This window comes from Ambystoma mexicanum, chromosome 5q (genome assembly GCF_040938575.1).
Source record: "Ambystoma mexicanum isolate Mex_15411 chromosome 5q, UKY_AmexF1_1, whole genome shotgun sequence".
Taxonomy (NCBI): domain Eukaryota; kingdom Metazoa; phylum Chordata; class Amphibia; order Caudata; family Ambystomatidae; genus Ambystoma; species Ambystoma mexicanum.
In genome coordinates this window covers 682,924,040-682,946,363 of record NC_090933.1, presented here as the reverse complement: position 1 = coordinate 682,946,363, position 22,324 = coordinate 682,924,040, and the positions used below count along the sequence as shown (strand labels likewise).

The following is a 22,324-nucleotide window of genomic DNA, read 5'->3' as shown; positions in this document are numbered from 1 at the left end:
TTGCTTTGAAGTAACCAATCTCGATATATGTTTGGTTCTGTGGTACTGATAAAGTGGTGCATCAACCCTTTTTCACTATACCAGTGTTTTGTCTGGAGGTCTTGCCTTACAGCCTGCATCGCCCTCGCCCTATCCCCACTCCCATAAAAAACACGCTGTGAGAAATGCTTTACAACTGCAGTTTCCCTAAATGTGGTGAAATTCTGCAACTAGATGGGGGCAGGAAGGTTGAATACCCACTAAAAATGCCTAGTCAACTCCTCAGTCACTGGAAGTTGCCCTTCTGGATACCTTAACCAGTGCACACAATCCAAATGCCTATAAACCGACTTGCACAGATGGCAGTTTCTCCTGATTCTAAAAGCACAACCTCTATCCTAATCCCTCTTCCCTCACTAACCTACCCATCCCACTTAAAGAACCACGTGAATGTCCGCAGACCATGTCAATGCAGTGCGTGATGCAAGTCAACTTAAAACAAAACATTTGTTTTGTGTTTTAGTGCACTCCATTTTCAGTGTGACTTCCTAAGTAGGATAATGAGCGAGTCTTGCTTGATGTTCTGACTGGTTTGTTCAATCGATTTGAATCTGGCGACAATGTGAGTGCTTTGTCAGTTACTTTTGTGAGGTTCATAAATGCACCTTTAAATGTTTCACTTTTCTGTGATTTGACGGATGACGTTTTCTTGTGCATTAGGCAAGTAGCTCATGCGTGTCTAGGACCTTTCTAATCAAAACATGATTCCCCGGTCTACGCCACCCGCCCCCACCCCTCCTCAATCCCTGTCCTTGCATTGGTCTCTTTTCTGTTTACCCATCTGATGGGTTTATTATGATTTCCAAAACTGAGATGCCAGAAAGGTATTTTTAAACTGATCGATAGGATTGTTATCTCCAGACATGTGACCATTTTTATTATTACAGTGACAGGCTTCTGTTTGGTACTTCACTTCATCCAACCTTCGCTTCAGGGATGGACTGTTTCATGCTCTCGGCTGGAATCCAGCACTTCGACCCCATGAAGGTAAACTGGCGATGACCATAATGCTTTCTTTTGCAGTACATTTAGTATTGACAGTTAACTTGAAGTTTCTAAATTAAGTGCTCTTTGTAATGTGCACCACATGCATAAAGAAAAAAATATGAAGCTAGGACATGTGAAAAGGGACTGGGTCTGCTACACCTGAACAGGCATTTTGAATCGCTTGTTTTCTCCTTGTTTGTTAGTAACATGCCAATAGCTGCTTGTTAATTCATGCAATCGCTAGTTAAATTGCCCCCACCCTGAATGCAGTCATTTAAAAAGTATAGCACGACTGGCTCCCTGCTTTTGTTGATATTGAGTTATCACTGCCTGGCACTGCAGAAGCCATTTAGCATTACGTGTTTTTAAATGCTGATGTTAATAACATTTGGGGTTGGAATGGTGAAGAATCCGAAAACGATGGGTTTCCTTGCGGTTCCCTTTTGATAAGTCACTTTCTATGCGGCATTGCATGCTCACTGAAGCCACGGGTACACACTGCACGTATTGCTTACTTTGTAGCCACTATCCAGAGCTAGATTTGTTTGTGTCCAATTGCTTGCTGGTTCAATGATGATTTTATCCTTTGCCGTTTACCCATCTGCATGTTATGCTGATGACCACTTGTTTCCCTGAGATCCAGCTAAATGTTCTTTGATTGAAAAGTAAATACAGCTGATTACAATTTTGTGATTTTTGGTGAGCGCTTGTTCTTGGATTTGTCCTACACATTTCATTTCTCTTGCAGATGTTCGTTCGGTTCCGCAGAATTTATTACCATTCATAGCAATCCAGTGAGACATGCTACATAGCTCCAGGTAAATTCGTTTTTATTTACTATGTTAATAACCCTCCATCTCTAAACCAATCGTTGTTTTTAATTGTTATTGGCTGTACATACTCAACCTTGCACATTAGAAAAAAGAGCAAATGCATACACATTAAAATATTCAATGTACTTAAAACAGAATAAATTCATAAAGCCAAACCAACTTATATAAACAATCCCCTAATAAGTTACAATAAAATCTTTGTTCCCTACTTATCGAAAAAGAGCACGATTGTACATTGTTAGCTGAGAGAAAATAAAAAATCTGATTTCCCCAGTACACAGTAACATTCCTAGGCTTCCAAGTGCCAATTAAAGGGTGAAGATAAGATCTAATATACAATCCAAATCAACACGAGACTGGCATGATGTAATACCGTTGCACCAATTGTAATAATAGGTTTCCTCCCCACTAGAAACCAGTGATATTGACTTCAGGATGGCAGCAATGTATTCATAATATGCCTACTATTGGAACCAGCATTATTCTACATAAGGACACAATTCTCCAGTCAGCTTACAACTTAATAGACGATTGTCCTAGTCCAAATCCTAAAGCTGAAATTGGTATGCAATCTGGCCGACCCAACGTATGCTTCCATACCTTGGACTCCACTTTATCATAAGCCTAGGGCTCTCAGGCCGGCCGCTGTCTCTGTACCATATAGTAATTGTAGCTACCACTTTCATGTTGTAGAAGGTTAGGAGTGGAGAAATCGAATCTACCAAAGCGAGCCTTGATTTTATTTTCATTTTTTCATTTGAGCGGCCGCCTGATTCGCCTTTAGCATAATTCGGGCCATGAGTAATTTGTTATACTTCTTATTCTGATATAGCATTTAATTTACGCTGCAATCTAGGAAAACAGGACGGCTACTGATGAAATTCTTGGTGGAACGAAATCCATCCTTGACAGAAAGGCCCCCAAATCGGACAGTTAGATTCAACAGACAAGGGAGCCAAGACACAACCCTGACGGAGACCCCTCCGTCAGGGCTTCCTGCCCATTCAATCTCTCCTGCAAAAAAGTATGTTTGTGTAATTCTCCAGAATAGCCAGTAAATGCCCAGGGATGTGCCTGTCCCTTAACCTTACGCCACAGTAAATGTCTATTGATGCAGCCACAGGCCTGTGTATAATCTATTGCTGCCATGAGCACATGAGCAATGGGGAGGGCCTCCAGATTCCTCTCAACCAGCCAACAATTTTAGTTCTGTGCCCAGACCTTTGTGAAAACCTGACTGGTATTTCTGGAGTCAACCACTTTCAGTGGCCCAGTTAAGCAATTCTCCCAGAACTAGTCCTGCAAAGATCTTGCTATCGAGGAGAGGATAGGTCGATGGTTGTCTGGTTTGGCCCTATTACCCCCTCTTGGAAGTGGGCACTACAATAGCTTTAGACCAGGAACCTGGAATTTCATGGTTCAATGCTGCATCAAACAAAATGAACAGAATTAGCAACCACAACTCGATCTGATTTTAATACTGTGTTGGATACATCATTCGGACCAGCTGTCCTCGTGTTGGATGAGGCCCTATATAGATCAAATATCCAGTTGCAGGTGCCATGAGGTATCTGCCAGTTCGATTTTTACGCCTGGACCTTCTGTAAACGCATTGGAGCCTTCAGGTATAGGATTGCTTTGAAGATGTCCTTGCGAAGAGTTCAGACATTTATGGGATCTGATAATTCACATGAAGTCATGCTGGAGTAAAATATCTAGCATGTTAGACCCCCTCCTTATGCTCTTAAATGAATTTGTACCCCCTCATCCAATTATGTAAATTTTAGTTTCACTTTGACCACATCTTACTGGGCTATAGCCACAATTAATCAAAGACCCTTTTGCGGGTCCCTATATTTTTTTTTTTCTTTTTTGGAGGGTCAGACAAGTTTTTTTTCTTACCCTGCTGGTTACAGTTAAATCTTTCTAGAAATGCTTGAAATGAGGCTGGTTTGTCTCCCTTTTGTTCCAGTCTGAAACGGCCTTATATTTCGCCATTTACAATGTCTAGCAATCCTATTCCCTCTCTGGTTCACAACTAGGTTCGCGAGCCAGGACAGACCGGTTTGATGGTCACTATCACATTTCCTCACAATGGAAGAACAAGGCCATTGAGATGGCGAAGTAGTCCAGGAATGAGGACTTCTGACCTGATCTCAACCTGTTCTTGGGCGAAGCGTCCCCAGATGCACAATCATTTTCAAACTCCCAAGTAACAAAATGTTCTGCCCATGGTCTACCATAGACTAGTGACCTGTGATTTTAAAGCCTGCTTCCGCAAGACTTCCCATTTTCCCTCAATTATTGATAGCAATCAGCATTTAGATCCCATGCCACCACAACATCAGTCTCATTACTGTCACAAAAGAGCTTCTCACAGAAGGCACCCAAATTCATTGAACTATTTTCAACTGCAGCACAACTTGGATTGCTATAAAAATTCACCAACAGGACAGAATTTAAGGATGGTAACATTCCAGCAGCATGGTATTTTTTACCACTGATATGCCCCTGAGGCTCCCCCGTTAACTCTTTACCCACACCTCTTGCAAATAAAGGCTTTTATATTTCTCAAAAGATTTTTTTGCCTCTCGTTAGTCGCCAAAAGTTCCAGCTCAAAAATTCTTTTGGCTAGAGGCAGGTTCCATGATCCCCCAGTTTCTTTTTGGAGTTGGCGAGTGAATGCGCTTTCTAGTGACAGCCCTGATGGTCTTTGTTGGACCTCTCAAAGGGTGGCACTGCAAATTCTACCCTACTACCGTCACCATTTGCTGAGCAAAACATTATTTACCGGCCAACAGGAATCCAATTGGAAAGGTCCAGATGCAGCTTTTCCCCTTCTGTTGTGGGCAAACTGCTCTCATTGGGGGCCACTTTGCAGGTCATATCCCAATGATCTTAAGTAATTTATTTCAGAGAAGATCATGGCCACCACAATTCTTGATTTGAAATCCTGCTGCACATAGTGGGAAATGCACTGTCGATGTCTCTTGAGCATAGCAATCTCAACTGTTGCATCTCGTGGAAGAGGATAATCTCATTACGTCTATTGAGCAATATCCTGCATTTTCCACCGCTGTTCTCTCCCACCATCATGTTTTCTGGCCTCGTTGGAGGCACCTTGGCAGAGTGTCTTGTTTTTCCTCCTCTTGATGGCGAGTGCAGCAGCTCTGTGGTAGTCTTTTCTTATTCCTGCCATCCATTGCACGCCTCAGTTTTCATGCTGCACAAAGGGCCAGGCTCCTTTTAGATGCTAAGTGTTACACTTTTCCCAAATCCACCCTAGAGGTGAGACAGCACCTTGGCTCGCAATTTTTCTCATTAAAGATGGTACATTTGGGGCAGTGGTATTAGGTCACACCACCTTGATTGCATTTGCGTTCACTAATTTGTTCAAAATCACATTGGAGACCCATTTTCCTTTTTCCAGGAACATTATTATTCGTGGGGAAAAACAGTGGGTATGCTCCCCGAGTTTGCGTGGAGAAGGCCGCTCTGTATTGGTGATTAATTTCACTGCTAAGGCGAAACGAAGCCCTCCTATTCTTAACCGGGCTAGCCAGCCTCTCTTGTGGCTTTTGGTGTTGGTCTTCGGCTCTACCCCCATGACTGTTCATCAGTGGAGACACATTCCAAGTTGCTTCTCTAGGGCCTAAGCAATTCTCCAAAATCTTGTCTGAGCCCTGCCTGACTGTATGCCAAACTTTTCTTGCAGGGTGCAGGCTTGGAGCTCATCCCTTGAATATGGCCTTGGGGCCCCGGGTGCCCCTCCTGCAAGCTCCGACATTTATCTTCTCGATGGTCAGTCGTAGGTTTATGGCTAGGCGAATTTTGAGGGCTCTTCTGAGTGACCACTGGGACTGTTCTGGGAATTTTCTGGCCGTATAGTGCCAAAATGTGCCCCGACCCAGATCCTTGTTTCTCTATCCTGGCCACTTGAAGGCAGTCTTTTTTTTTTGGGGGGCGGGGGGGGCGTTCTTTTGTTTCCCAAATATTGAGTAGGTCTTTAGAAGTTGGTAGAGCAGCTTCTTTTTCCCTTCTGAAGTCACTATGCGGCTCACCAGTGACCTTATTGTGATTAAGGGCATTTGATGAACATGTTCTTAATCTATTGTGGTGGTAATCAATACTGCAGGTGAGAGAATAATCTACTTGATTTTGAAATGTGGACTCCCGATCAGCACTTGCTGCCTCCTCTGTGAGGTGGGTATTTCTCAAGAATGTTCTCCAGTTAGTTTTAATTTATTTCCTTTTTCCTCTCATGGAATGGTTATCTCCACAAGTTGCTGCAGTTGGTTCCACAGCTGCCCTGCTGATAATCCATTTCCAACAGTTAGTGGCGAGGGGTTAGTTGGAAGTACATTGCTGTTCTGACCAACTACCACCACCTTTAACTTTGATACAGAATTACAGATTGACTCGTGCGTTATTTTGATTTCACTAAGTTGTAGTTCTAATTGGATGTTGTTTTAAAGTGAAGAGCAAGAACTTGGATGCCAAATTTAGAGCTGAAATCTCTGTAATTGAGTCAAATCGGTTTATCGCAGTCATGAAGCGGGTGATGCAATGTTTGCCATCAATCCAAGATTGACTCGGCTTGGATCTCGTTGTCGCCCTCAACTACTATTAAGAAGTTCTGTTAAAAAGGACAGATGGTTGTCATAGGTTTTTAGTTCAGAGGTATTCCCATCTATTCTAGTTACTGGGGACATCCTCTGGTCATGGTCTGTCTGGGAGCCCAACTCAAGCCGAGACTGATCACTAATGATACCTGAAAGCACTGTCATTTCATTACCTCCTATTCTTGTCATGGCCAGTAAAGTTAAATCTGTAGTTATGGGGCCCAACTTCTGGAGGTTTTCGCATCATGCTCAATCGTGGAGCCCTCGGTTTTTACCCTTTGGCCAGCCTTTTTTTAGGCATGCCCCTGAGCACCTTTAACAAAATGTCAAAGGTAGCCTTTCTTGCTGTGAGGTCGCCATCAAATCTAAAATTACAGCCTCAAAGACTATTTCCTAATTGGGGCGGGGCGTGGGAGGTGGCACTTTCAGTCACATGAACAGGTCCCTCTGCTTCACAAAGCAGTGTTTCCGGTGAGATCTCGTTGTTAGCCACCTTCTCAAAATGTGCCTTCCACATTGCAGGCCAATGCATGCCCAACGGCTTCCTTTGGATTTGGTGAGATCCTGTTGGTTGCCTCTGGTCCTGTCGGGAATGGTAGGATCGGGCAAAGAATGTCAGATTACCTTAGATGATGATACTGTCTTTAAAATTCATCAGGTTCTGTGGACAACACTGGGCTTCTAGCAACCTCATCTGCACTAATAGGGGTGAAGTTGACCACCTTGCTTGATTTGCTATACTCGTTTTCAACTCTGTAACTTCGTACTTGGTGAAAGGTAAAGCGCCGTTATTGGAGAGCCCATTTATTGCATGCATTGAAATGGGCTCTTGTTCTGTTAATCCGAGAGGTCACTTGCCTATCAATGGTTTGAGGCAATAGTCTTGATTCACACACGTTGGCCATTTACAGATCATGCATAGGCTCAACTAGCTTTCTGTAAAAACATTGCTGTGTCCAGGTTTGTGAGCTGACTCTGAAGAGAACAAATGCTCCCTGTCATGCTGGGAGTTCTCAGGTACACTAGTGCTTAAACCGACTGGTTCCCAGTCGGCGTACTATTCTTTGGTAACAGCCTTGTTTTCTGTGAGCAAGTTAATGATGTATTTTTGCTCCCGTCGGCAGCGAGCTGTATGCAGTATCTGGGGGTGACCTGTGTGGAGTGTTGTAACAAAGAGTCTGCTGCAACCTGCCGCAAAGATTATTAATTTGACCAAGGGCCGCCTCAGCCCCCCGGGCCACCATCTTCTCCCATTGTGTTACTTTGTAGGCGCATCAGCAGTGGGCCCCCCCTCCGGTTGCTTTTACAGAAAAGTCAACAACACTAGGAATTTGAATATGTATAGCAGTGCACAGTTGACTAGGCAGAGAGACAGTACCTTTCTAAAGAGTTGTTCAGCGTCCCTCGAAGGCTGAGCTCCAACACCCACTTACCTCCACTTCGCGCCTAAGGAAGCTATTTGTTATGGTGGGTGTGCCAAATCAGGTCAGCTTAACTGGCTGCGCTTGCAGAAGGATTTTTAAAGCAGCAGGCGGTTTTTATCCTCTGCCTTTTTTTTAAAGCGTCACAAGACCATTAAAAACATGACCAAAGCTGAATAACTAGCATGTTTGGCCATGCCGGTCCGATAGCACAGGGAGTAGCGTGCTCGTTTTGACATTTGTGCAGAGCTTCAAATCCGGCAGGGCCAACTCAGCTTTTCATCCTTCCGAGGTCGATAAATGAGCACCACACACCGTGCGTAATAATAAGCAGCGCTCACATGCCTGTGGGTTTGTAGCGCTATATAAATGCTAAATTATTAGCAGAGCAACAGCAGCAATACTCCTTTGGCACTGACAGTGATTTAGCCATCACTGGCTGCCACTGCAGAAGCCATTTAACATTACCTGTGTCTTTAAATGCTGATCCAACATTTGTGGTTGGGATGGTGGAGAATCTGAGAACGGTGTTTCCTAGCTTGTCCTTGTGGTTCCCTGCTGATCAGTCACATTCTATGCAGCATTGCATGTTCACTACAGCCACTTGTACACTGCATGTGTTTACTGTGTAGCCACTGCCAGAGCTAGATTTCTGTCCAATCTTTAGAATGTTCTTGCTGGTTCAATGATGACTTATCGTTTGCCGTTTACCCATCTGCATGTCACCCTGATGACAACTTGTTTCTCTGAGAACCAGCTACATTTTCGTTGATTGAAATGTGATTTCTGGTGAGCGCTTGTTCTTGTACTTACCCTCTACATTTCTCTTGCAGATGTTTGTTCTGTTCAGCTGAATTTATTACCGTTCATAGCAATCCAGTGGGTCATGCTACATAGTTCCAGGTAAATTAATTTTTATTGAAATGCCTGTATCTCTAAAAAAAAAAAAAAAAAAAAAACATTGAATAATATAAAGTTTGTTATTGCATTGCGATCTTCAGAGGGAGTTGGCAGTGTTTTGAAACAACCTGAGCCTAGAGATGTTATCATTGGTCAGTGGGACACATCCATATATAGACAAGTCACTTTTTGTTGTCTGTTTTAACTCTATCCTTAAACTGTGTATTATATTGGTTTTTTGTCCTAGGGATATTAGAAAAGCAAACTCTTGTACCTAGCCTAATAGGTTAATATTAGGTTCTGGTACTGACAGGTTCAGAACAGTGAAGCCGACGCGAGTGATTACTTCCTTTGTCAAATAACAATGGGATTCGACCCAATACATTTTTCGCAAATAAGAAGTCAGTGAGCCCCAGTGTGGTTCAACATATTAGCCCTAATTTGAAAAAGGCCGGCAGAGGCCGAAACATGTGTAATATAAGGGCAACTTGTTGGAGAAAAAATATTAAAATACATTTACAATCACCTAAAATAAGGCGCAATGTCCTGGATCTTCTTTTATGCTTTTGCATGTTTTCTTTACTATTTTTGACGGGTTTCTTTGTGGCTTACCGTCGGTCCAGTGATTTGCGACAGATCATTGAATATCATCAATAGAGGGGTTTTTGATCCCTGTTCACATTTTGGATCTTTTTGCATCTAATTTAAGGCCGTAGGAGTCGCCCAACAGACCAGCTGTAACCTTAAGCCCAGCTTTTTTTGTCTACTGCTAGTGATTACCTTAGGCTATCCTAACTGTCCAAGTAGTTGTAACAGTGGCCCAAGACCTGTGAGGAGGTGGAGTGGGGGTGGTTCACAGGTTCAGTACACACTTAATTCGCGATTAGAAATTGTCTGCACACTAACATTTTTACTCAAGCAATGGGAAAAATGGCTACGCTCACAGATAAGGTAAGTAAACTTTGTAAAACAAAAGGTGTCACAATTTATCCAGTGAGTAACTAAGTTTTATGTAGGAGTTCTCTAGTGTCCTTCCTACAAAAGAAAAGGTAGTAACTGTATGCAAGATACCTAGGCTGGCGAGTTCAAGCAGAGACCAATGGAGAACATTAGAAGCAGTTCCTAGAGTTCAAAATATTCTGGAGGGCTTCCCTCCATTGAAAGATCGAGGGGCTCGACAATGAAGGATTGCACAAAGAAAAGACCATCCAGCAGCACTGAATCTAGGAGAGCAATGCCCTGGACAGAAAAACATAGTTGTTTCTGTGCATGTTGTTCAGCAACCACAGATCCAGGATTTACCACACAGTCCTTGGGCACATTATTATTCTGAGGATCAGGTTGGCTTGGTGAGACCGCAAGGAAGAACTAATATTTAAGAGGTTAGTCACACGTAAGTGAATAACTGGGAAGAGAGTTAGGCGATGCAGTTGCTGGAACAAATGCATCGCAAGCCCCTGGATCGCCCCAGTCAGAGATGGAACCAGGGCGCTTGCTTGATGTCCTGTGATGATTCTTATTTGTTCAGCAGTGTGTGTCCTGGCAATGACGGGACAACCACTTCCGGATCTGCCAATGCACAGGCATGGTCTGGAGCTTCAGGGAGATGTGCTACCATTCCTCCCTCTGCCCCCCCACAGGATTGAAGCAATTAGTGTCGCTGTGGATTCCTTCTGTTCGTTCTGGAGCGCGCTTCGCAGTGCTTCTGCAGAGCATCTGATGATGCTGAGGCAATGCTTCGGTCCTTCCTCAAGCAGCAGGTATTCCAGAGTGCATGTACAGAGTTGTTTACAAGATGAACGGTTGGGTGCTGTTCATGGGGACAAAAGCAGACCATATCTACACAACAAGAATCATTGCAAACAAGGAATGGTTGGCCGATGGCAGACAATCCTTCCAAGCACACCCATGCGTTCTGGAAGTGTCACAAATAAATGAATACACAAAGCCTAGTCTGAACTGCTTTCAGCTGGACTACAGCCCTCAGTCCTGGGATAAAGACATCCAGTGGCCACTTACTCACCCGCAGTGGGACAAGGGATTGTCCTATAAGGCAAGCTAAGACCATCTCCATTTTGCTTGAAGGGGTCAAAAAGAGCCAGGTCTGCTATTCTGGAATCCACCCTGTGGACATGACAAACGGGTGGTAATCTCTCTGGGAAACTATTTAGGACCTTTGGGTCCACATGGATTAAGAGGGAAGGACTCTTTAGGCAGAGCACAAAAAAATTGAGCCACGGTCGGTGAGCCTTTGGAATAAGCCTGGCAGGTTGAACAACCCAGCAAAAAAGTATAGGAGGGGACTACCACACGTTGTAAATTATTAGCCAAGCACTGCTTTGTTTTGCATGTTTTTGAGTCCTGCTATAGGTCTTGATGCAAATTGACTGAATTATGCAAAAGAGTATTTACAATATATTTTGGCTTTTAAACAAACAGCTACCGACTGGTATGAGCTGCAAATCATGGCTTGAAAGATGCACATACTAGTTTGCCCAGCCCCAAGGAACTGTTATCAAACTATTTCTGAAAATCGTTTACTGTTAACAAGGCTCTGTTGATAATTTAGTGTTCTGGTATTAATGATGATTGCCAATATGCCGTTTACCCATCTGATGGTTTATGGTGAGACTTTAAAAATCTGAGATGCCGGAAAGTCATCAGTCCTGTGTAGTAATTTGACTGCAAAATGTAAGTGTGACACACTTTGTTTTGTTTGACAGTGAGAAGCCTCCAGGTTGAAACTATTTTAGTTTCCTCGGCATGGGCCATCCTCTTGAAATTGGAAGGTAAATTAAATGTATAATACTTTGTGGCATGTTGGGGACTAACCAGATTTACAAACCAACTTTAGGATTGGAACTCTGCACCCTTTAATTACTGTATAGCATCTTATGGACACTAATCTGAGGAGACTTTTTAATTGTGGTCTCTGATGTGTGCCTTCTATTTAACCAACCAGGGGCAGTCCACAAATAATTACTAGGTTACCATGAAACACAACCAGTGCCATTTTTAGGTCAATATTGCATCATATTACAGATCAATCCCAAATTGCCACCAACTTTGAACACCAGACCCAAAGGCTGGCTGGAGAGCAGGCCCTTTCACCCAGCGCCCCCCCACCCCTGCTCTGTTGGGCATCTGCATGGCATTAACTCTGCCTACCGTTAGCACTGTTGGAAAGAGGACACTCTAGGTTCTTACTCTTCCCCCAACACCTCACTGGGAAACAGAGTTTTGTGCACAGAAAGCATGTTTGCAGCCAAAGGCCTAGGTTGGCAACGTTGTAAGCCACATAGCATTTTATTGGATAGGAGTGATTCTTGAATTGTGAAAAAGATGAACATCCTCTGCACACCTCCCTCGGGAACTGGGTGTGGTGAAAAGCCACCCCAGTCATAATTGTCCTCTCATTCTCCCAAACCTGCTCAAGACCACGTGCATGGAAAGCACTTACCATCTATAGGGATGGTTGAACTGGCAAAAGGTCCAGATGGGAAGTCTGAGGAACCCCCACAGAAGTTGGACAAGGATGGCTTTAGTGTGACTTGCAGTCACACACGTGATTGCAGTACAAAAGGCACAGAAGATACTTCACCCCTGGTGCCAGGAGACTCGAGTGGGAAAGACCAGTGATTGGCTTGGGGTCCGAGAACCTGACCTGGAGATACCCAACCACGACGCTGGTTGTGGAAACTGCCTAGGAAGTGCAGGGGCAGTTGTAGGTTTCAGGTTCAGCATTGTCTGGCTAGACATGAGACGATGACTGGACTTTGCCCCTATGCAAATGATGCATGATGGAGGCCAATAAAAATAATAAACCAAGCAGCGAAATAGCAGGTGAAGGGGACCCGCAAAGATCACCTAGTGCTCTGAGAAGGCAAAGGGTGCTGCCAGACCAGACTGTGCAATGTGCACTGAAAGGGGAGAGCAAAGAAAAGGCTCCTTCTGCAGTGGATTTTATAAGCCTATCCTGATAATATCACCAGTAGCCGATGCCCTGCAGATCGCCTTGGAGCACCACCATACCATAAGTTAAAAAGCATAAAATGGATATTAAACCAGGGTAAACAACGGAATGATAGTTATTTTGTGGCACAATTCCCTTTATGGAATTCTCTGGACGCACTTTGTGGCTCCTTTAAACTATTTACTTTTTTCACTGGCCTTTTAGAGTCCCCTGCCACTGCACCCCTTTTTCCTGATGTGCTTTCCTAGTAGCACATGCCTTTCTTGCCCAATTTGGTCCCAGGGTAGGCTTCAGCTTTTCTGTATAGGAACACGTGCACTATTGGAATCCTTCAGATGATAGATTACCAACAGTAAAGTAAGCTGGTGAGTTTCACTGCTGCACATCATGAACGTGCCTGTCAGAAATTTGTGCTACCATAAAATCAATAGATGCACTGTAGACATTTTTGCCCTCTCACAGTTAGGGCCTGATAATGTTGCTGCTGCACTGAAATTAGTTGAAATGACACCTCACAATATTGAGGTTAGAGGAGCTTTAAGTTTATAATTTGAGTTTTTCTCAAGTTAGCCTTTCCAAATAATTTGTTTGAAGTATTGGTGTAAATAGGCCAGTTAAAACCAAGGAATAGTCTGTAGGGCTGGGCTCTGTCATCTCAAGTAGGCACATCTGAGGTTTTGGGCCTGTCTCACGGTCCACAAATGGTGTGCCGTAAACAAACGGTCCGGGAGTGTGGTTACCCCGCCTTCTTGTGACAGATCCGCCTGGGGACAAATTCCATTGGTGACGCTGCGCTGTTTAAATACCTTTTAACATAACCCCAATGGCTTTGAACTGGCAATGTGGTAAAAATGACTTCACTACCCTGTGAAGCAAAATTTTTAAAAAAACGAAAAGCACCCCTACCCACGTAACCTGTGAGCAACTAGGACATCGAAGGGTTGGAGCGACAAGACTACTTCAGTAGAAGTCCCTCTGCACAAAAAGGAAGCCAAGAAATTGGAAAGCCAGCAGCAAAATGTTTAGAGGCCCCTGACATCACTGCATGCCTTTTCTATATGGCCCTTAATCGAGGCCTCTGGTTTGCTGTAGCCACTGGTTTCAAACAGGTGCCTAGAGTAATTCCTCTTCCTCTGGTCTGTTGGATGCTCCATTACCACATCTTGGGCAGCCAATTCAATTGGAAGGGACATAACAATTTGATTACGGTTAACTCAAGTTGCAGGTCTTGAAAATGAGGGTATTGAGTATCTTCTGTTTTGGTGAGGTTGTAGATTCTCTGTACAGATGCTGATTGCTTGCTCCTGGAAATGAGATGCATTAACAATATAAATATTTTTTTGGATTAACTATATTGCAGCCAAAAGAGAATAAAAGAGAAATGGGTGATTGCTGGGCTCAATTGTACATGTCTTTAATGCTAAAAGCCGGCTTCTCCTGCCTTTTCAACCAGTTTGGATTGCATTGCATGCACAGCCAGAAAAGGCATTCAAGAAATGCTGTTGTATTTGTTAGGACAGTTTTTCTGAAGTCCACTAAGGGTTTAGTAAAACCATACAACTCCACTCTTGGTATAAGGGTGCACCACCTGAGTATTTGGTAGTGTAGACTGAGCAGCCAGGCCTATTTTAGGAGGGAAGAGGGCTGCAGGAAGTTACAAAGAACTTGTAGTATACCATGGGATCAACACACTGCAACCAGAATTATTATAAAAACAATTAAGGTTTATTATAAATACAATTAGGGCAAGTTAAGTCTTGTGGTAAGTACTTTTTCATAGTTATAAACACATTATAACACTTGAAGGTACACAGACAAAGCATCTTTAGAATATCCAAGTAATTCTAGAAAAGTCGGACCTTATCAAACGCTATAGACCACACCTATTCATGGGAAGTAAAACCATAAGTTACTTTCTGATTACTTTCAGTAATACAAGGGTAGCAGACCCTGTCAGTTATGCAGCGACACATCGCTAAGAAATTGCTTAGTAAACCAACCTGCAAGTGTAGAAATCTAGAACTACCTTCAGGATAACGCACAGTTCTACCAGGGGAGTAAGACCTTTTGGTGTAATATATCAGTTGCTTTTCAGCTCAGTGGAACAGACAAAGCTAAGCAAGTACTCTACACTACTTAAGGATTGCTCCCGGCAGAACACGGTCAGCTAGACCTACAGAACACTAATGGCACACAGCTATAACCTGTTACAGTTGCTTTTCAGGTCAGTGCTACACGGAGTAAGGTAAGCAATAACTTTCCAATGTATTTTAGGATGGCACACCGCTAACTCAAGGCAAGTAAAACCTATATACTTTTTAAGGAAGCTAACAGCAACTTGAAGGTATGTATTAATGAGGCAGATTTATTCTAGACAGTAACGGCTAGTCCAGGAAAGCAAGACCCAGTTGGGGCACTCATACATTTATATCCCAAGAGTAGTAGTAAAGGGAATCCAACAGCATTTCTTTTGGGCAAGTGGCACAACCAATTCACAGGTGGGTAAAACAACTTTATTGAAAGGCAAAACACAATCCTGGTTAGTAAGAACATTTGTAACTGCTCACTCTGACAGTTACTAACCAACTCTTTCACACGTAAGTACTTGTTATACTTTTCATGCCCAAATCCTTTACTTATCCAGTACTTCCATAGTCTAAGGCATGAGTTCGCTCAGGCGGAAGAGAGAACCTAGTGGCCAGCTGTTGGCAGGGTGAGATAGGGTTCTGTTGTAGCAAAAGTCTGAGTTTCTGTGCGAGACTTTTCAGACATGTAGTTCACTTAAGAGTTAGTCCAGGGACTTCTGAGAAGACGCTCTAGCAGGATTCCAGCAGTGGGCATGGGTGAACTGGACGAGAGGCCTCCCAATCACACACACCACAAAGATGCACAGGAACCACAAAGGCTTAAGGGAGGTAAATACCACAGCATGGAAGAAGAATTGCAGCAGGTGAGACTTCAGGTTTTTGGTTGCAGATCCTGGTCAGTGGATTCCTTTGTCATGAAGACGGAAGTTAGGACTTTGGAAGGGATTTGGCAGCAGAGATCAACTGAGAAGGCTCCAGACAAGAGTTTATTGACGGCCGGATGCGGGTCTGTAGTTCTGGTGCCCTTTTCAGGAGCCAGGAGAAGACTGAATATTGCCTGTCGGAATCTCGTCACTTGCAAGGTCCAGCACTCTGCTGAGGGGACTGTTCAGACTTGATTCAGGTCTCTGGAGGTCTGCGGGATGCTACAAGGTTTCAGCTCGATTTGGAATTCCGAAGACCGTGCACCGCACACTGGCTTGAGGTCCCAGGTTATTTTGTGTATTGCAGCACAGCAAGGTCGCAACATGTTGTGGGATGGCTCAAAATGCAGGTCTTCAGTCTAGTGGCTTCAGGCTCTGGGTCGTCGAGTCCCCAAGTCGCTTGGCAGGAAGGGCTACTACAGACTCTGGTTACACAGCAGGCTCTCCGGTCGCTGGAAATCATCTCAGCCGTGGTTTCTTCGGCTTGCTCGTCGAATTTGGGTCCAGTGGTTGACTACCTCTTTAGCTTCCAGGATCACTTTATGCTTCCAGCATCACTTTTTATAAAGAAACCAACATTCAAACATGGGAGGGTTGGCAGTCCTTTCCGGACAGCCAGCCTCCCAGTTTGAACTGGACTCTCGCAGGTAGGCTGGAAGACAGAGGGCTGCTGAGCTTTGGACGCCTCCCTCGCTGCCTGCCTTCTCAAGACACTGGAGCCAGGGCAGGCTTAACAGGTCTCCCGCCGAAGATAAAATTGACACACAGGATTTTCCCACCCTTGTGGTCAGAGGAAGGAACAAGGGACCAGGAACGCTAAAATGTAAAGACTCGGGTAATTTTAGTCAAATGAGCCCCCATGGATGCCTTCACCAGGCTGTGGAAACAACCCACTGATAGGTACACCGAATTAGGAAAGTTTCACCACCACCAGCCATTAGATGAGCGTGTCCCAGTAACACATGTTAGTTAGAATGAGAAAGGGGATACATTGTATCTCCCCAACACTCCACTTATTGTGCGGGGTACTGGTATCACCTAAATAAAGTTTTAGAGAGGCTAAAAGTTCCTTTATATCCTTGGGAACCAGTTCTCACAAGGTTAGCCAGAGAAAGTAAAAGGGGTGCCCAAAGGGCAACCCTATAAAATTAAAAGGACACTAATGGAGTCTTAAAAATGACACCCGTAAAAGATTCTGTGTGGTATAGGGGAAAAATAATCCACCAGTAAAGCAAAAAGCTCTGGGGTTCTCACGTAAGGTAGATTTGGTATGAAGGATTTAGTACAAAGGTTAAAATCTTACCTAATGCATACCATGACCAGGTATGGATAATTTGTAGAGATTACCCTGTCGTTGGACTAAAATGCTACCCGTTTGCTGGGACCTTATGGTCCAGCCGCTGTCGGGAATGCAAGTGACCTTTGAACCTGCCCTTCCCCTTTGAAGAGTAGGAGCTGCAGATGCCAGCAGATTGGTGCAGCACATGTCCATGAATTGCACTATGCTTTTGGAATGGAGCTTTAATGAAGTGGGGGCGAGCGGGTGAGTCTGTTTAGCTAGCTTCTCTTTCAGAAAGACTTACTCATAATCTCTCTCCATATAAAGCAAGAAATCTGTTTGTTCCTTATACAATTCCACCCTGCTCCACCAAATTACCAGTTATCTGTTCAGACTTTCCGGACACCACTGGCTACATGACATTTGGACACTCCACCCCAGATTTCAGCCCCTTCACACATTAGACTCCAGCCTGAAATCGGTGTGGTCGTAGAAGGACCGGACAAAGCTCTCGACGCAAGAATCGGAAACTCTCATGGGCCTCAAACACAGTTTCTGATATTTGCACCGGGGTGAAGCGACAGGTGGGGAGAGAGCACAGAAGTTCCTAGTTTTGGATTGTATTCATCATTTATATAGCATGGGTCCCATTTGTATGGGAGGGCTCAGGAATGCGAGACGGACTAGTAGTTTCTCACAAGTAGCCATTTTATTACACTATGGGTGAGATAAATTCCTCGCTTTCCCAGATGTAAAGAGGATTTCCTTAACTGTCAAACGAAGACTAAAGGAAAACTCGAATATCAAAAGGTATCTGTCCCTCACACTTGTACATATAACAATCATACAGGTATCGCATGGCCATTCAAACACAAACTTTGTGACCATGCATCCTTGTAACCAGGGTCGGATTCCCTTCCCCAGGATTAATTCAGGATATTCGAAATCAAAATTAAGAAAGTTCTTTCAATTGCCAAGTTCTGCTCCAAATACAACAAAGTTCTTTTCACTCCAGAAGTCTTCCACTTGGTTTTGCTTGAAACTAAAAAGCCTGTCTTCACACTGTCAGTAGTCGATATATCTTCTCTTTGGAGAACAATCACTTCCACAATACTTCATAAACAGTAGTTTAGCATGATGATTTTAGCACAGTTCAATGTGGACTTGCCACTTTCTTTTCACCACAACCTTCAACCGCACTGCAGTACTTTAATCTTCTTCTGGGTCCACTTATAGTCCCTTTCCTGGTGTAATCGCCTGCCAGAATAAAACTCCTGCCACTACTGCAAGTACTATGTGGAGGCTTGCTTCATACTTTCCACACTTAGATCTTTGGTGTGGAAAGTTAATCAAAGTGAACGTCTTAGAAAAGTCTTTGACTTTCAACAACATTGGAGTTCACAACTTCTTCCAGGGTAAATTAGTTCCACAGATTTGTTTGCCACGTGCAAGGCAGGCACGGGTCGTATAGCTCAGTGGCAATGCACTAGTCTTGAAAGCAAGGTGACGCAGAGCAACACAGGTGCGAATCCCGCTCTTAGAAGCCTCTTGGTATTAAGCGCATTATTAAAAAACGTATTTTCTGATGTTTGTTAATCTGCTTAGAATCACATGCTGTGCATAGCTCCGACGTCCAGTGGTCTCTGCGGAGTATTGCATTTTATTTTTCGTAGTCGAAGGGGACGTCGACAAGGCGTGTCTGTAACACTATCACTAGTGTGACGTGCGTTGTACCCACAATCCCTCACACGTCGAGGTCCCTCTGTTTGTATTTTTTCTGCCCAGCTACTGGTCGCCTTTATGCGGAGCTCCTCGAGAGACATTGCCAAATAGTTTCTTCGACCTTTGGTCGTTAGTTATTAATATCAATAACGTAGATCCCTCCCTCGCTGCAGAGCTGTTTCTCGTAATTCATTGTCATATTACTCTTCCCCCTTGATACTTTCTACAAGAAGGGCTTTTCTCTTGCCACCTTTGGGTTCCTTCTGCTGCACCAGCAAGTTTCCGTCTTTAGGAAAAATGTATCCCCCTTTATTTATAATTGCCTTTTGCTTGCGCAATGCTGGGCATCATCTTCCCTTTTAGTAATCATCCTCTGTGTAGATTACATTTGTTTTGTTCAAATATTAATTACATCAAGCTGTGGAACAAGATCCGAATGTAAACTGCAGGGTACGGGTAGGTCTGCGTCCGCCCCTAAGGACAAATCCATTGGAGCAAAGTTGCAGGTCTCGAGCTGCCAACATGCTCAATTTAGAATTGGGGTACTAGCACCCCCGGGACAATGGCTGTCCTATTTGAACTGCCAGGTGGCTGGAAAATACGTAAAACCATCAGAATTGGGCCGATTAATGTGGTCCTCGAGAGTAGGGAATTGTACCGCGGCTGGGCAACTGATCAAGGGGGGAGCGCGCAGCAGAGAATCCTGTGATTTGTGATACGAAGAGCAAGAGGTAATGCCAACAAATCTAGTCCATGACTGGGGCACCTGCGGGTCTGGTATCAAGAGAAGCGCACTGTTAAGGGCCAAACTTGGAGTTGTCCACTGAGCTCATGCTAACGACCAGGTGCACACCATGTGACTAGGCCGATAGGGCGGGGTAACATTCCAGGTAATTAATCAGTTCAGTAGCTGTAAACCAAGGCGATGGAAAAGTGGAACCAGGAGAGGGTTGGGGTAGATTAGGATGTCGCAAATGGGTCAAGGGATTATAGGGGACTGGTAGAATATATATAGGTGGTAGCGAATGAGGGTGTGGGGAATAACTGTATATTTACATCATGAGTGATTTCCTTCCTTAAGTGCCAAGGATGAGTATGCTCATCCTTTTTGCATAGACTTGCATAATAGCCTAGCAGTTAAGGGGTTAAAAACCCTTGTACTTGCTTTGAAGTAACCAATCTCGATATCTGTTTGGTTCTGTGGTACTGATAAAGTGGTGCATCAACCCTTTTTCACTACCAGTGTTTTGTCTGGAGGTCTTGCCTTACAGCCTGCATCGCCCTCGCCCTATCCCCACTCCCATAAAAAACACGCTGTGAGAAATGCTTTACAACTGCAGTTTCCCTAAATGTGCCCAAATTCTACCCTACTACCGTCACCATTTGCTGAGCAAAACATTATTTACCGGCCAACAGGAATCCAATTGGAAAGGTCCAGATGCAGCTTTTCCCCTTCTGTTGTGGGCAAACTGCTCTCATTGGGGGACACTTTGCAGGTCATATCCCAATGATCTTAAGTAATTTATTTCAGAGAAGATCATGGCCACCACAATTCTTGATTTGAAATCCTGCTGCACATAGTGGGAAATGCACTGTCGATGTCTCTTGAGCATAGCAATCTCAACTGTTGCATCTCGTGGAAGAGGATAATCTCATTACGTCTATTGAGCAATATCCTGCATTTTCCACCGCTGTTCTCTCCCACTATCATGTTTTCTGGCCTCGTTGGAGGCACCTTGGCGGAGTGTCTTGTTTTTCCTCCTCTTGATGGCGAGTGCAGCAGCTCTGTGGTAGTCTTTTCTTATTCCTGCCATCCATTGCACGCCTCAGTTTTCATGCCGCACAAAGGGCCAGGCTCCTTTTAGATGCTAAGTGTTACACTTTTCCCAAATCCACCCTAGAGGTGAGACAGCACCTTGGCTCGCAATTTTTCTCATTAAAGATGGTACATTTGGGGCAGTGGTATTAGGTCACACCACCTTGATTGCATTTGCGTTCACTAATTTGTTCTAAATCACATTGGAGACCCATTTTCCTTTTTCCAGGAACATTATTATTCGTGGGGGAAAAACAGTGGGTATGCTCCCCGAGTTTGCGTGGAGAAGGCCGCTCTGTATTGGTGATTAATTTCACTGCTAAGGCGAAACGAAGCCCTGCTATTCTTAACCGGGCTAGCCAGCCTCTCTTGTGGCTTTTGGTGTTGGTCTTCGGCTCTACCCCCATGACTGTTCATCAGTGGAGACACATTCCAAGTTGCTTCTCTAGGGCCTAAGCAATTCTCCAAAATCTTGTCTGAGCCCTGCCTGACTGTATGCCAAACTTTTCTTGCAGGGTGCAGGCTTGGAGCTCATCCCTTGAATATGGCCTTGGGGCCCCGGGTGCCCCTCCTGCAAGCTCCGACATTTATCTTCTCGATGGTCAGTCGTAGGTTTATGGCTAGACGAATTTTGAGGGCTCTTCTGAGTGACCACTGGGACTGTTCTGGGAATTTTCTGGCCGTATAGTGCCAAAATGTGCCCCGACCCAGATCCTTGTTTCTCTATCCTGGCCACTTGAAGGCAGTCTTTTTTTTTGGGGGGGGCGGGGGGGGCGTTCTTTTGTTTCCCAAATATTGAGTAGGTCTTTAGAAGTTGGTAGAGCAGCTTCTTTTTCCCTTCTGAAGTCACTATGCGGCTCACCAGTGACCTTATTGTGATTAAGGGCATTTGATGAACATGTTAATCTATTGTGGTGGTAATCAATACTGCAGGTGAGAGAATAATCTACTTGATTTTGAAATGTGGACTCCCGATCAGCACTTGCTGCCTCCTCTGTGAGGTGGGTATTTCTCAAGAATGTTCTCAAGTTAGTTTTAATTTATTTCCTTTTTCCTCTCATGGAATGGTTATCTCCACAAGTTGCTGCAGTTGGTTCCACAGCTGCCCTGCTGATACTCCATTTCCAACAGTCAGTGGCAAGCGGTTAGTTGGAAGTACATTGCTGTTCTGACCAACTACCACCACCTTTAACTTTGATACAGAATTACAGATTGACTCGTGCGTTATTTTGATTTCACTAAGTTGTAGTTCTAATTGGATGTTGTTTTAAAGTGAAGAGCAAGAACTTGGATGCCAAATTTAGAGCTGAAATCTCTGTAATTGAGTCAAATCGGTTTATCGCAGTCATGAAGCGGGTGATGCAAAGTTTGCCATCAATCCAAGATTGACTCGGCTTGGATCTCGTTGTCGCCCTCAACTACTATTAAGAAGTTCTGTTAAAAAGGACAGATGGTTGTCATAGGTTTTTAGTTCAGAGGTATTCCCATCTATTCTAGTTACTGGGGACATCCTCTGGTCATGGTCTGTCTGGGAGCCCAACTCAAGCCGACTCTGATCACTAATGATACCTGAAAGCACTGTCATTTCATTACCTCCTATTCTTGTCATGGCCAGTAAAGTTAAATCTGTAGTTATGGGGCCCAACTTCTGGAGGTTTTCGCATCATGCTCAATCGTGGAGCCCTCGGTTTTTACCCTTTGGCCAGCCTTTTTTTAGGCATG

At 44.1% G+C, this 22,324-nt stretch overlaps 1 non-coding gene across 1 annotated transcript; it reads left to right on the top strand.

Annotated features, from left to right (window-relative positions):
• The first annotated feature begins 13,833 nt into the window (after window positions 1-13,833).
• On the top strand, window positions 13,834-13,970 carry LOC138499037 (small nucleolar RNA SNORA2/SNORA34 family). The gene has a single exon (XR_011279089.1). It is a non-coding gene; the product is annotated as a small nucleolar RNA SNORA2/SNORA34 family (small nucleolar RNA).
• The last annotated feature ends 8,354 nt before the right edge of the window (window positions 13,971-22,324 follow it).